General features: G+C 34.3%; 1 protein-coding gene across 1 annotated transcript in view; it reads right to left on the reverse strand.

Moving 5' to 3' along the window:
• Window positions 1-16,503, reverse strand: part of LOC145679813 (glycine receptor subunit alpha-2-like) — a 640,671-nt gene that overhangs the window by 204,393 nt on the left and 419,775 nt on the right. The gene's annotated exons all lie outside the window — the stretch shown is intronic.

Genomic DNA, 16,503 nt, shown 5'->3' on the forward strand with positions numbered 1-16,503 from the left:
TTTTATTTATTTCATTTTTCGATATCAGGAGACACAACCAAATGAATCAGTGTCTTGTGTTGTAGCTAAAACATTACTCTATCTTATAGTACAATATTTATAATATGTAACGTTTCATTGCGCAGTAGTTAAGGCAATGAGCTAAAATAGGTAGTGACTTCCGGGTAGTGATCCATCTTAAATTTCAATCTTCTATGAGTTTGGTTATATGTAAGTATTATTTGCAGCACTTTTAGAAGATATGGCAGTTTTAAAGGAAAACAACGATATCTATCTATCTATCTATCTATCTATCTATCTATCTATCTATCTATCTATCTATCTATCTATCTATCTATCTATCTATCTATCTATCTATCTATCTATCTATCTATCTATCTATCTATCTATCTATCTATCTATCTATATATCTATATCTATCTATCTATCTATCTATCTATATCTATCTATCTATCTATCTATACTAAGTTGGTATTAGAATGTATTTCTGAAAGTGCGTATATAAACGATCCGTTCCAATAGAATAAAAATAGATATTGGTAAAAAAATACAATAAAGTTTTCTCAAAAACTGCACACGAAAATTTATCTACAAGAATGTTATTTTACTTAACTCAATGTGATATATTCAGGGAGCGCAGTGGCTGAGTAGTAGAGTGCTTATCTCGGATGTATGGGGTACAATGTTCGATCTCCGCTCAACTACTGTTTCCTCCCACATTTTCATTCCACCAATTGCATCTTCATTCACTCCCCTTAATCATCTGTTTCGCTTAGCCTAACGGGTATAATCGTAGAAGTTAAACTGAAATATTTCATTTCATTTTCAACGTGATTTATTGATTGATACTGGTATAATATTATAATGAAAATAAAATAAGAGTTAATCATAAATTTAGTCTACATCTCATTAATGGTCGAACGGAAAACAAATGAGAAGGTGTTAGAAGTAGTGGAAGAGAAAGGACAATAATAGATGTAATAAAAAAAAACAGAAAGAGAAACTGGTTGAGACATTGACTAACAATGGAAGAAGGTACTGTGTCATGATGCAAGTGGTAGAGAGTGTAGTAGCGGGTGAATGAGGCAACAGCTGATGGACGGTATCAAAATAGAAAAAATCGTACGTAAAGACGAAAAGCTTAGCTGAAGACCGTGCTACATGGAAGCTTAAGTAACCTACCGATAATCGCAGAATACTTATGATGATGATGAATATGCTACTTCATTAACCATGTAGTAATATCAGACTCATCTTATCAGATTGGGTGTTTATCATACAGTGTCAATTTTTAGAACTAGAAAAATTGTTTTCTCCATTTTCCTCGAAAGTTATGCATGAAGATTTAAGTTCACCTATGTCATTTCATTCAGTTCAATGGGATATATATCAATTGTTACATATCACATCTTTGGACATTTTACGTTATATGTCAACAAAATAGAATTATTATTATTATTAAAAGAAATTTCTCTTTACACGTCCAGACATGATAGAAAAATGAAATCTATCTCCGTTTAAATATCACTACGTATACACACGGTCATGGATAGTTTTGCAATAAATATGTAGTTAAAGTTTCATAAGAAGCCTTTACTGCTTTCATATTTAACTTTTGAGAGGGATATTGGCAGGAGCAGAGCTAAATTGATATCCTTATGAAGGTTAACATACTCTGTTGATATTCGTTTAGTAATTGATTTACTAATGAGAAATGAGGACGTCGGTAGTGTGGCCATTTATCCCCGTCACGACACAGACTACTGACCTGTTGATATTCATATTCTTTATTTTATGCTAATTAGCATATTGTCATGATTTCAAATTACTATAAGGGCCGCGGTGGCTCAGTGGTAGAGCGTTCACCTCTGGTGCATGGGGTCCCGGGTTCAAACCATGCTCCCGTCAAGTGAACTTTGTGGTGGACAAACACCGTGTGCGTGGGTTTTCTCATGGTTCTCCCGTTTCCTCCCACTTTCTTCATTCCACCATTTCATTCATTTCTCATAATCACCGTCTCCTTTAGCCTAACCGACATAACCGTGGGACGAAAAACTCAAATATTTCCTTTCATTTTTTCAAATTATTATTGACAGTTTAAACTCTTGGTAACTCAAGAAACAAGCAAACTAGGTTGTTCTAATATCAAAGTGTTAAGACTGTAAGGGAATAGAGCAGTTATCTAGAATCCAACTTTTCATTTCGTGGGCTACCTAGTATAATTTTCATGTTGAAACTTTCGTCCTCAACTGCAATAAATACATATATAAGAATAAAAAAAAATAAAATGAAAATATATAATGCGATGGAAATCAAAAAAGATGTAAGAAATTAAGGATATCTACCACCATATCTACAAATTTGAAATAGTATAAACTCTTATATAGAGTAAGTACACTGTTAACTTTATAGGTAGCAAGAGTAGAGCATGATGTGTACGATTAGCACCAAATGATTTGTCGTGTATAATCATCTTGTAACGTGGCTCAGTGGTAGAGTGCTTGCCTCTGGTGCATGGAGACCCTGGTTCGATCCCCGGTAAGTAAGTTTGTGGTGGACAACATCATGTCCGTGGGTTTTCTCGATGTACTACCGTTTCATCCCAAATTCTTCTATTGTCATTCACTTGCCCTAATCATAGTCTCCCTTAGCCTAAAGGTCATAATCGTAGGACGTTACACTGAAAGATTTCATTTCATTTCTTCTTGAAATGACATTTAAAATAGCATCTGGGAATTTCTAATTACTTTGTAGTTTGGTCTTAAATATTACAGTTAAAATTTATGCACTGAGTAACATAAAATTAAAAATGCACCCAATTACTATCTCAGTGCATTTGAAAATATTTTGAGGCAAGTCTTCGACTTTAAAATGGTTATGATAATTTTTATATTATTGAATTAAGGCATGATTTCGCAACCATTAGAGATGAGTGTTGATGAGGTATTCATTTAACGATATCAGCTGTCGAATACTATGATTCATTGAGGTTATTATAACTGATCTTGAAAATCTTTGAGAGGTAGTGTTACTCAGAAAATAATATAACAGGACTCTCGTTAATTTGAACTAGGATAATTCGAAATATTGGACAATTCGAACAAAATAATGGAGAAATCGAAATTTTGAATCCACTGTTCGGATAATTCGAAGTATAATATACAAAAATGTGTGTTGCACGTAGAAGATTGCATATTGAAGTAGTTTTCAAATATATAAAGACAGCCGAAGGAGAGATTGACAGATAAACTCAATTAATTTGATGAAGATAATGAAGGTGAAGATAAGATAGGCAATGAAATAATAAAAAAAAAAGCATGTGCCAAACTCATGTGAAATATTCGAGATGATTGAAAACTTAAGAAGTTTTATTGAATGTCAACCAATAACACAATAAACGAAATTGAAAATGTTGTTGACCGTTTAGAACCAATAAAATCAAAGCAAACGAAGATCACGAACTTCTTTAAGTAAGAAACACATAATTAAGGTTGTTACTCGTATATGTGGTTTCGTACGTTAAATCAGTGAATATGGAACTGTTCTTCAATGTTTTCCGTGCTGCATAATTTATGTGAAAGTAACCACGAAAGGTTTATATTTCGATCTTTTATCTTGATCATACTCTGTGATACTAAATGGTTAACAGTGTTGCCAACCTAACATATAGTTTTATTTTTTTTCAAATAGCAATACGTCAAGTTATTATACATTTCAAAAATAAGTCTTAAACAAAAACTTACACAAACATCCAAATCTTGGTGGATTGTACAGCAGTAATAACGCAACTGAGACGGACGGGGATATGAATATCCGTAATACTTTAGTGTCCAATACTATCATCATGATATGATTGATTGCGAATGAATAGGAACAAAGTTATAAGGGATTGAAAATTTGACTTTTTCCATAAACCTTTATTTTGAAAATCTGCTTAGATAAGAACCTAATCTAATTACGTAGATGATTTTCACTACATGTGAAGATCGCAATGTCGTTTACAGCAACTTCATACCTGAATCCGTTCTGGAGATATGGTAAGTACTGTTAAATTTTGTAACATTGCTTAAAACTATGTAATTCAGATATCTTGCTATAATCACAATCTCCCAAAAGTATTGTTGTAATGTTATAGAAGCAAAATAAATCAAAAATTATTTGGAAAGCTCCCACAAATACACCATTTTTAGTAATATAACAACTTTTATCATTACTTTCATACCTCCAAATAGTGATGTCAACTGGCTCGGCTCGGTTCAACTGAGCCATCGGCTTGAGCCGGCTCGGTTGCGATGAACCATCGGCTCGGCTCAGGTGAGCCATTGTCTCGGTTCGGCTCAGCTCAGGTGAGCCATCAGCTCGAGCCGGCTCAATTGCGATGAGCCACCGGCTCGGTTCGGCTCAGTTGCGATGAGCCAACGGCTCGGTTCCGCTCTGCTCGGTTCGGCCCAACTGAGCCGAGGGCTCGAGCTGGCTGAGATGGGTAAGCTATTGGCTCTGCTCACTTCTCGGCTCGGTGGTGACTGAGCCGTGAGTCGAACCGCTCGAGCTGTTGACAACACTAGATTAAAGTTGCTAACTACGTGCTACGAAATGTTAAAACAAAAGCCCAATTTTCGAACTTGGATTACGTGAAGACAAACAAAATGTTTTATATTTGAGTTTATAATAACTGATTTGTTAATCAATCTCTTAAATCAGTGGGCACTAGTTTGATCTCTGTTGTAAATATCATTCAAAAAACTAATGAAATAATAGTACAAATATGTAAAAATTTGAGTGCGCCTACAACTCTTATTGTTAAGGTCGTGTAACAGCATCTGTGTAGTTTTTTTAAAAGTCATCCTTTGTGTTTATCTAGACTTGTTTTATTACTTCCATATATTTATCAATAACTGAAAAGATATTTCTAAGCGAACTTGTATTTTTCTTTCTTGTTAATCAGGACGATGTTGAGCCCAATCGGCTCGGCTCGGCTCGGGTGAGTCATCGGCTTGGTTTGGCTCAGCTCAGGCGAGCTGGCTCGGTTGGGTTGAGCCATCGGCTCGGCTCAGTTCGGCCCAAATGAGCCGAGGGCTCGAGCCGGCTCGGTTGGGTGAGCTGCTTGCTCGGCTCGGTGGTAACTGAGCCGTGAGCCGAGCCGCTCGAACCGTTGACAACACTACCTCCGAATGGTATGAGATATCAAATTGCTGTAAGCAGCATTATGATCTTTATGTCCATTGGAAACCATGTATATGATTGAATGTGATAATTATTTAAATACTTGTTTCGAAATAAAATCCTCTCAGAAAAGTCTAAATTTTTAAGTCCTTGTAACTATGTTTACTTTTTTTTTATATGTCATACGATGACCGTAGTATTCGACATTAAGAAACTTTGGATGTGCATTATGCCACTTGTCTCATGTGCGTTATTACTGTTGTAGAAGCCTCCTAAATTTGATTGTTTTTCGATGTTTGTGATATTGTAGCATCCATAGTCTGTAATATGCATGAAAAGTGTGGTATTGTAAGTGTTCGTTTTATACGTACATTTGAAATCTGTAATATTCTGATGTAGTGCCATTTGAAAAATACAACTTCATGTTAAATGGGCAACACTATTAATCTTGAGCTGTCATACAGTATGCCAGACAATGTCTCCTTACTGATATTTGCATGATATAACATTTCAACGTTTTTAATCCATTAGTTTAAACATTAGAAGGTCATATCAAGGTAAATGATTCACCTATTTGCATTTGCATAATAGCGAAATCTCTCTCTCTCTCTCTCTTTCATATATATAAATGAAAGTCACTAACAAGGGAAGCTATCCAACTCCTCGACGAGTATCCAATGAAAGTTGCTCAAGTAGAAGAACATGTTGAAAGATGGAAACATGATTACTTCGACGATTCACAACGTCGTCGAACAGGAATTATAATGATCTTTCCCCACAGCCCCTGATAGTTATGTACGCAGGTCATACACGCCAGAATGTGATACGCTGGATCCTTTTTTTTCTCACGAACACAAATGTTGCAAACTCAAGATGATAACAGTTGGTGGTGATTGTGATCTCTGATACGTCATTGATGCGAATCGATATCAAATGGAACACGATACTCGATTGTAAGTTGGAAACGGACGTGTTTACTTGGTGCAGAAAAGGAACACGCTGGAACCACAATGCAAAAATGACTTTCTATTATGATTAGTATTATTAGTATTATCGTTAATCTCATTATTATTATTAGTAGTAATAGTAGTAGTAGTATGATTAGTATTATTAATATTAATAGTATGATGAGTAATAATAATAATAATAATAATAATAATAATAATAATAATAATAATAATAATAATAATAATAATAATAATGGAAAGAAGAAGTCAACAAATGTATTGTTGGGCCCATTCAGTAACGAATTATTTCGGTTCGTATTGAGTGATCTCTACCACTGCTATAAAGATTTGAAACTCCACAATGAGCAGTCCAAGGTTTGATTCCTGGTGAGGCACTCGATCGAAAAAGTGTAAAAAGCTTTTTCAGGCCAGCCATCCTGAACGAGGATTTCGTGGGTTTTTCCCATATTTACACCAGGCAAATGCCGGGTTGGTACCTAACATATAGGTCCCAGGCCATTCTTTCACTCCCGAATCCTTTCTTCTTTTAATTTCCCCGGATAGTATACTCGCAGAAGGACGTCATCCCTCATACGTGACGGGCTAACATGGCCTTAGATGCCGACAGCCCGAAATCTAATTCCTAAATCCCTAAAACTCCAAACCCCGCTTAGAAGTCAGCCGGGATTCGAAGTCGGGACCCTTGAGTAGCTGGCTTGGACGCCTCAACTCACACGAATACGAGGTCAGCAAGAAGAAGAAATAGTATATCATTATTATTATAGTATAGTATTAATATTAGTGTTAATAATAGTATACCTGTATTATTATTATTATTATTATTATTATTATTATTATTATTATTATTATTATTATTATTATTTAGTAGTAGTAGTAGTAGAAGAAGAAGAAGAAGAAGAAGAAGAAGTAGTAGTAGATCTTCGTCTTCTTGCCAACCTAGTGATCGTGTGGGTTGAAGCATCAAACCAGCGATTCCAAGGTCCCGGCTTCGAATCCCGGCTGGGGTATAGTTGTTTGTGGATGTTAACTCCTTCATAGCAGTGCTAAATGACACTCAAGACGGGCCGAAGTCCTTCGTTATTGAACGATCCCAACAATACATTTGTTGTCTTCTTGTTCTTCTTCTTATTTTTTTCTCATCATACTATTCATAATAATAATACTAATCATACTACTAATACCTCTAATAATAATAATAATAATAATAATAATAATAATAATAATAATAATAATAATAATAATGATAATAATAATAATAATAATAATAATAATAATAATAATAATAATAATAATAATAATAATAATCATATTAATCATTATAGAAAGCCGTTTTTGCATTGTGGTTCCAGCGTGTCCCTTTTCTCCACCATTTAAACATGTTCGTTTGGAACTTACGATCGCGTATCGGTTCCATTTGACATCAATTCGCATCAATAACAAACCAGAGAGTTTGTAACATTTGTGAGAAAACAAGTTCAATGTATCAGACTCATATGCCATCCAAGGCATGTATGACCAGAGTACATAACAGGGGCCTATGGGGAACTATCATTATAATTCCTATTCAACGACGTTGTGAATCGTCGGAGTAAGCATGTTTCCATCTTTCAACATGTTCTTCTACTGGTGTAAGTTTCAACGCGATACTCGTCGAGGAGTTGGATAGCTTCCCTTGTATGTTTGTGACTTAATAACTCTTGAACCACCCTACCGATCTCGATCAAATTTTAAACATAGATGAGGTTTGGCTCTGGAATAATTTCTATCATTTCACTTTGACGGTGAAATTTAGGGCAGGTAATGGAAGATATATATATTAAAATGATTGAAAATAATCGATATTAAAGTCAAATACATAGTTTTCAGAGTCCGTGAGCTGATTGGTGACAGTTTCAACGCTCTTTAAATTCAAGTTCAGTTCCAGTGAGGGTAAGATCAGTAGCACACCTCGAGGTGTAGGAGTGTGTCATCTAAAAATGATCGTAACGACCGATATTACTGTGGAATCAGTAGTGTTGGGGTTGCTAAGATGAGCATTGACACTTTCAATGTTATTTAAATCCAAATTCAACTCCCATTAGTACTTCTTAAAGACCGGGATGTGACATACAAAAATAATTTAAAATGACCGATATTAGTGTCGAATTTACAGTTTTGGGGGTCATTAAGTTCATTGGTTACAGTTTTGGTGCCCTTTATGTCCAAACTGAAAAGTATTATACTCCTGTGAAGAACGGGTATTATGCTAGTTATATATAAAATTAAATAATAAATATATTTCCTTTGATGTTGAACTTAAAAAGACTAATAAAATGAAATTTTTAAAAAGGTAAAGAAAATAATAATAAATTTATTTCTTAAAAAGAAAAGTATTCAGTTAAGCATTAGCAAACATAATAAAATCCATTTATTTAAAGATGAACAATTAATTGCAAGAAACAATACTAAATGTAATTGTAAAGCATTTATTACATAAGGTCTATTTTCCCATTACGTAATTGGAGAGTATTTATATCATTACTCTCGCTCCTCGTTATAACTTCGATTATTTCTTTTCCATGAAATGCCTTTTATCTCTGCACGCATCTGAGAATTCCGCTCAAGGACTTTAGAGAGCATTGAAGAGAGCACATCACACACTGTACTGCTGCTGCTGCTATATTCTCTGAAATCGCACTAACGATGTTCATTGCTTCGTTTAGTAATAGAGATGAACCCTCCAGGCTTCAGTATTCAATGTTAGAAGAAAAGTTGGTTTTAATGAATGGAAGAGAAGTAACGTTTTCATTATTTTGAAACGCATTTGTTACTCTTGGAATCCAGAGAGTTTTACTGTTGTTGAACTTGTCTCTTCACTTTGGCATTATGAATGGCGTGGTAAAGTGTGATTGACATTTACGTAAGTTTCCCAGCAAGTGATGATTGACTCAGAAGATGAAGAGGTATCTTTTGTAACATGTTCCCGAAAGAGTGAATGCGAAAAGGTGATTTAAGAGAATTTGCTTGATAGAAGGAATAATATAATTAGTACTTTCTACGAAACTATTAGACTTCCAAGCTATGTTATTCGTAAGTATGGAAAGTTTTATACACTAGAATGGCATTATCCAATGCTCAAGGTTCAAGGTATTTTCCTTCCTTCTCTTCGGAAGTTTGGTTCCTGAAAAAAATAAAAAATAAAAAATAAAAAAAATAGTGAAAAAAGTACTGCTCTTTTTTCATTTAACGTTTTCCATTTTCTTTTTCCACCAAAATTCAAGAAGTTCTTTGTTTTTTTTTTATTTCTTCTCACTTAGTTCCCTTCCCTTTACATTAAAGCCTAGCCTCCAAGCTAATTTAACCAAATTCCCTTCCTTTTTCATGTCATCGTTCCATTTCCATGTTTCCCTTATTTTTAGGGTTTCTTCACATTTTAATAATAAGTGTTCTAGTGTTTCATCTTCTTTAAAACATAGTTGACATTATTCGTTCACTTCTTTAAATTTTTTCAATCTTACCTCTGTTTCAAGGCTCCCTGACCTGGCTTTGAAAAGTAAAATGCTTCGTAAATCATTGTTCATATAATTTATTTTCTCAAACGCTTTTTATATGTGCATATTCCTTTCAAACTGCTCTTCTTGACAACTTCTTCATACCACTTTTCCTGCGCTTTTTCTTTAATTGTTTTTTTTCTGTGATTTTCCCCCAATTTTTATAATTTTCTTTTCTGTGCCAGCGGGTAGTTTGATCATATTTTCTTTCTAATTTCCTAACTCTCCTAAACCATTTTGTGTTCTCCCCTTTTCTCATATGTTTAGTGGCCTCATGCACAACTTTTATTAATCTTGTTTCTTCAATAAATTTTAATCTTTCAAAATGTTTTATTTTACTCATAACTTCTCTTTTTTCAAAGTCACTCCATCCCATCTCTCCTGTTATTGTTACATTTGCACTTAATTTATTTGCTCCTGGGGCAAACCTTCCTATTTGATTTTGTGCTTGTTGTAAAATACTCCTGTTTTTTTCCGTTAAAGTTATTACTTCATTTGCATATGTTAGCGCCGGTAGTGCTACTTGTTTCCATAGTATTCTTGATACTTCATATCTATTGGATGACCACATTGCTTTATTTTTTATAATTGATGTATATTTTTGTAGTTTATTTTTCAGTTTTGTCTCATGTTCAAGTAAGTATTGTTCTCCTTTTTCAAGTGTAATTCCTAAAAATTCTATTTTTCAGTCCTGCTTATTACTATGTTTCCTGCTTGTATATTTTGATCCTCTATGTCTCCACTAAAAACCATGAACTTGTTTTTTTGATTCATTTATTTTTAAACCAATTTCATCTTCTTTCCTAACTACTGTTTCTAACATTTCCTTAATATCTTCAATATTAGTACTCATTAATGCTACATCGTCTTCAAATACATTGCCAGGGATTTTTCTTTTCCTTGCAATCTTAATTCTAACCCTCTGTTTGTTTTGATCAATGCTTCTTCCACTTCTTGTATGTATATCAGGAATAGAACTGGTGATAGAGGACATACTTGTTTCAAACCTTTGTTACTGTCTATCAATTTTGATTTTATGTTTCCTATTTCATATCTGTATTTGTTATCCTTATATAGTGCCTTAAGAAGCATAATAAATTTCTTTGATATTCCTACGTTTTCCATTAGTTCCCATAATATCTTTCTCTTGACTATATCATACGCCTTTTCAATATCAATAAATGCTACTATGAAATCTTCTTTTCTTTATCTCCATATTTCTATAAGTTGTGTTATAATGTAGATGTTGTCTGTTGTTCTTCTATCTGTTCTGAATCCATTTTGTAACTCACTTAATATTTTGTTTTTCTCTAGCCAGTTCATTAATCTGTCTCTTAGAATAATTGCAAAGAACTTATATACGCAGCAGGTAATAGCTATTGGTCTATAATTTTTAATGTCATGTTTATCTCTACCTTTTCCTTTATATATTAACTTAATCTTTGTTTGCTTCCAACTTGGAGGAATGGTTCTTGATTCAAGTATATTACTCATAATGTTCTTTAAACTTTCCAAAGATTTATTTTCTAAGTTTATTAACATCTCATTTGACACCTCATCTGTTCCTGTTGCTTTCCCTCTTCTTAGCTTTTTCCTAGCCTTCTCTATTTCCATATTTTCAATATCATATGTTAATTCCTGACTTTCTTTTTCTGCACTCTTATTACTTATTTTTGCTAAACTATTTGTTTCATTTTTCCGTTCTTCATAATTTTGCTTCATCGCCCAATCTGTTAAGTACTTCACAATTTCCGTCCTGTCCTTCAGCATTTGTCCGTTTTCATTTCTAAGAATGATTTCTTTTTCTGTTTCGTTTTGTTTTTGTCAAACGGAAGTTGTAGAAATCAACCATTTCCGGTTTTAATGTTGATCATTATAGAGTAAAAACGATAAGAGAAAACGCCAGGCGGATTCTGGAATCGATTCAGTGTTCAAAGAATAGATTGAATTACCCCTGTCGTATCTGTACTGAAACCGAAGGTGGTAGAAAGCCAGTACCACTTTCGGTTTCAGTATTGATTTTTATAGAGCGAAAAAATGAGAACGAGAAATTACTTTTTGATATATCTTCAGCCAGGGTTTTGTCCAGGATTTTCTGAGGAGAGTGTACCAGTAACTACCAAACTAACCAATCATACTGAAACTCTTCAAAGTGACATGCGACAATATTTTTTACCCCTGACAACGCTGATACATAGAACGGGAAGGGCAGAGTATTTTAAACAGGGTCGCAAGCGATATGCAGGAAAAAATGTTCTTCTCTCCTATTGGCTTTTGTTTTCTTCCCTACTTGACAAATGTTATTGTTTTGTTTGGTAAATCTTTTTCCTTCAACCTTTAGAAAATCGACTTAAAGTATTGCCTTTGTAAAGCTCTGTTTTCTTTTAAACCCCAAAACAAACATGATGGCAGAAAGTTTCGGAAAGAGTTCCTAATTTTTACTGTTAGCTTCTCATTTTAGAAAGTGTATATTTACAACGAAGGGGGATGCACGTTCATCGGTGCACCTCATCTAAATATGGCCCTGTCTTCAGCTTTCTAAGAATAAGGGACATCTCGACTATTCAAAAAGAAAGGAATTGCTCACGATTGTGATAAAAAAAACGATAATATACATAACGAGTAGCTTTTTTTAATAATATGCATTCCATACTACATGAATAGATTCCATCTGTAACTTCATCACTCTATTGTAACTGAAAGTGGTAGAATCATTTCTGGTTTCGAAGTCCATTTCCATAGAGCGACGCGGTAATAGTACGTGACAGACGTTTTTGTTTTTATGAATTCAGGATTCCAATACTAAAATTCTATTGAAACTGGTGGTAGTAAAAGTGAGTACAACTTCCGGTTTCAATAGTAATTTCTTTTATATTGAAATCATCGCCCGAAGAACAAGCTTAAACTCTGGCTTCATAAAAAATCATTCATACTATAGGTAGAGGGACTTGAAATTAGAGGTCTGAACGGGCTCGGGCCGAGCCCGCGGGCCTAAGTCCGATTTGGCTCGAGGGCCGGACTCGGACCTACAAAATATATATCACTTCGGGCGTGGGCAGTAAATTTTTAAATATACAACCATATTTCTCGGGTCTTTTCGGGCCTGACTTTGTAAATATACTGTACAACGATGTTTATTGGACCGATCTTTCTGGAGAACTTCCAAAGCACAACTGCAAAAGTAAACCTCTAATTGCTGTAAATAAAGATACAATTTTCAGTTAATTATTAAGTTTGTGTTATTTGGATTTATTTCGGGCATATTTGATTATCACAAGAACTCGAACCGGGACCGGGCCTAAATGTTAAGACTATTTCGGACTCGGGTCGGGCCTCATATTATAAATTCACGGCCCGGGATAAAAAATTATGGCCCGTGCAGACCTCTACTCAAATACACAGTTCATATAGTATCCAGTGTCTGTATAAATACTAAGTAGCTCTCGTGAAAGGTATGTTTATCTGGATTCCAACTGAATTGCTGGAAATAAGTCATATCTGCTTTAACACATCTGATCCTATCTTTCATGATCTTGCTGTTTCGTAATGATATAACACACTTATCTCAATATATATCTGCACACATGAAAAATCGTATAGAGAACTGACATATGCCATCAGTGTCATATGAGCACTATGTGAGAAAACGTTCTATTGTTTTGAAAAATGAGCAAACAATGCAGAAATAAATGCTTACCGATATATATATATATACGGTGCGTTTGTTTAAAGATTTATACAACTGTGTAACTTGTGAAACAATAAATAAGAAACGCCGAAGTTTCGTACAAAGTAAAAACTAATAAGAGGAATCGTTTACCACACGTCCTAGAATCAACTGATGAACAGTGTTGCCAACCCAACACTAAGTTATATGCTTTCACTGCGTGAGATTCTTCAAATCTACATGCTAAATGGAAACTTAGAATATCACATTTATTACTCAGTGTTGCAAACTAAGGACGCTATAGTATTACAGACATGAAAATTGTGAAAGCCTCTCCCACACTAACAGCAACCACTGAGACGGACATGGTAATGCACACCCAAAGTACTTTAGAGTTGAATACGGTGAGCATGATATGACGTATTTTGAATAAATGGGAACGAAGTGACATGTTTGAAAATTTAGTTTCTTCGAAAAGCTTTATTAAGAAAAGATGCGTGGACAAGTGTCATTTTAAGACTAGTAATTATAAGCTTTCCAATAGACGAATAAATCATTTTGCTGCTTATAGCAATTTGATGTTTCAAACCATTTCTGAGACTCGACAAATATTGTTAAAGTTTTCGACATTGCTTAAAATGTATTTCTGAAAAATGTTTATAATTATTGTTGTTTTCGTTTGCTTTTGTAATTCTACAGCAATAGATTTTGGTTTTCAATTACATCAAGCCCTCGCAATTATATAATTTTAAACAGTGTTGTTTTGGTCTAATTTTAAACAGTTTTATATATTGGTTTAGTGGTTTCAAAAAAAAAAAAAAAAAAAACTCACCCTTTATATTTGTGTATGTGGAACAATGTTTAGAAAAATTACAGAAACAAAACTTACGATAGGAGTTTTGTTTCTATGTTTATTTTATTTTTGTAACATTGGTCTGACCACATAGGTTATTTGTGAGAACAGATTAGTTTGGTATTTATATATACTGTATGTAGCTTTCACTTCGTTTAAGCTGAAAAATCCTAACTTAAAATATTCAGTGATACTTCATATTAAATTCACAAATAGTTGCTGGAAGCTATCTGTTCTGTGGACGCCCGAGAAACAAGTAACTAGGAGAAAACAATCATACAGCTGTTCAGCATATTCAGCTAAAATGGGAGAGACTGAAATTCTGTTCCGTATTAGTCAATCGATAAGTTAGTTTCCCCAGAGAACGATTTTCTCGGAAATCAATTACAATGAGTATCATTAATGGCATTGAATTTATAATATTAGCAGAGTGACAGATGCGATGACCTCAATGTTTTGCTTGTGCATGCTGTTATTATGGATGGTTATATTTTCTAAAGCAATAAAACTTTGCTAATTACCACTGCTCTAGCTGCTAGCATGGGCTTGTGATACACGTCGTCTCGAGTTCAGTTCCCGATGGGAAAGCACTAAATGCATTACACTGGTGATTCAACAAGCTATAGGTCCACGTCTCATATAGCATAACTATTGAAAAGGTATGCTAAACTTAAATCAGTAATCACTTAGTGAATATTGATGTTGAAGTTTAGTGTATGATTAAGAAACCGATATTTTATTAGACACAGACCTATAGTTCAAGGCGGAATCTAGCGATCGTTTAACGCTTTCCCACTGGGAATCCAATCCTCAACTATACACACCATAGTTGCATGTGTTGGTCACTAGACAGCTTAGAGGGCTTAGTGTTTAATCAGGCCCGTATCCAGGGGGGTCTAGGGGGTCCGCCCCCCTAAATTTTGGCTGGCCACCCTAAAATTTTCAAGGTAAACTGGCAAATGAACTATAGTATGGTGATGAACTATAATATGGTTGCATCGGGGCCCCCCTAACTTCAGCCGGGCCCCCTACATTTTTGGGCTTGGAACAGGCCTGCGTATAATATATTTTATATAGAAAAACGGATGTCAAAAAGTAGAAAACTTTTATTATTGAATACATAAGAAATTTTATCAAATTTTCTTTCCCATAGTTTGGTTAGAGTTTAACATCCGCTTTCATTTCAAACCCTGGTGTAATATTTGACGTATGAACTTAGTGTTTAATGTGGCATATGAAGAGAAATGAGAATAAAATTGGAAAACACACACATGGAATGCATGCTTACTAGTAAATGGTTACCAATAGAGAGCTCTCAATGGCTCTGATTTGTTGTATGTTCGAACATGTTTTGAAATTCTAGAGAGCTTAACAGATTTTTTTGACACTTGTATGTGGTATAAGATATATTCAATGGTTTTATCAGCTATTTTCTACATTAACCCAAAAATTAGTTTTCCTTTCTGCTTTCTGAAGAACAAGATTCTATTCTATTGTTTGATTTTTGTACATGATTATTAATTAAAGTGCTTGGTAAGTACTTTGAGCTAAATATTTAGCCTAAACTTCTAATAATATAGTTTGATTCCGATTTCATTCTTTGCGTTTCCACTCTACACAAATTATAGTACTAGTTCACATTATATGGTCATAATTATTTCAGGAAATTTAATGAATTATTTAAGCATTTCTGGCATAGTTATATGTGCAACTAAGAACTATATAACGCAACTATTTATCTGATTGATTTGTTAGTTTGAAGTTTAACGACTATTTTCACCAGTGAGGCTATACGAGAAGTGAAACTTAAGCGTGATGTGGGATGCGAACGATATAAACTATAACATATAATCGATTCTTGATCTCGTTATTTCTAAGATGCTCTTGGGGGCGCGGTGGCTCAGTGGTAGAGCGTTCACCTTCTGTGCTTGGGGTCCCTGGTTCGATCCCAGCTCGCGTCGTGTGGACTTTGTGGTGGACAAACACCGTGCTCGTGGGCTTTCTCGGGGTTCTACCGCTACATCCCATTTTCTTCATTCCTCCATTTCATTCATTTCTCATCATCACCGTCTCCTTTAGCCTAACCGGCATAACTGTGGGACGTAAAACTTAAAGATTTCATTTCATTTTTCTAAGATGCTCTCAAAATAATTTCAAAGTATTCGTGAACCAATGTAAATACTAATGTATATTATGATTTAGTGAAATGGGTACGTGTATAATCCTATAAAATCCTTTCCTTTCCTATAAAATCAAAGGTGGTCAATTCAAACAGGATAGGCACTACAATAATTGATCAGCAAATAACTTTGACATTACAGC

This window comes from Thermobia domestica, chromosome 2, assembly GCF_964235325.1.
Source record: "Thermobia domestica chromosome 2, izTheDome1.hap1.1, whole genome shotgun sequence".
Classification (NCBI taxonomy): domain Eukaryota; kingdom Metazoa; phylum Arthropoda; class Insecta; order Zygentoma; family Lepismatidae; genus Thermobia; species Thermobia domestica.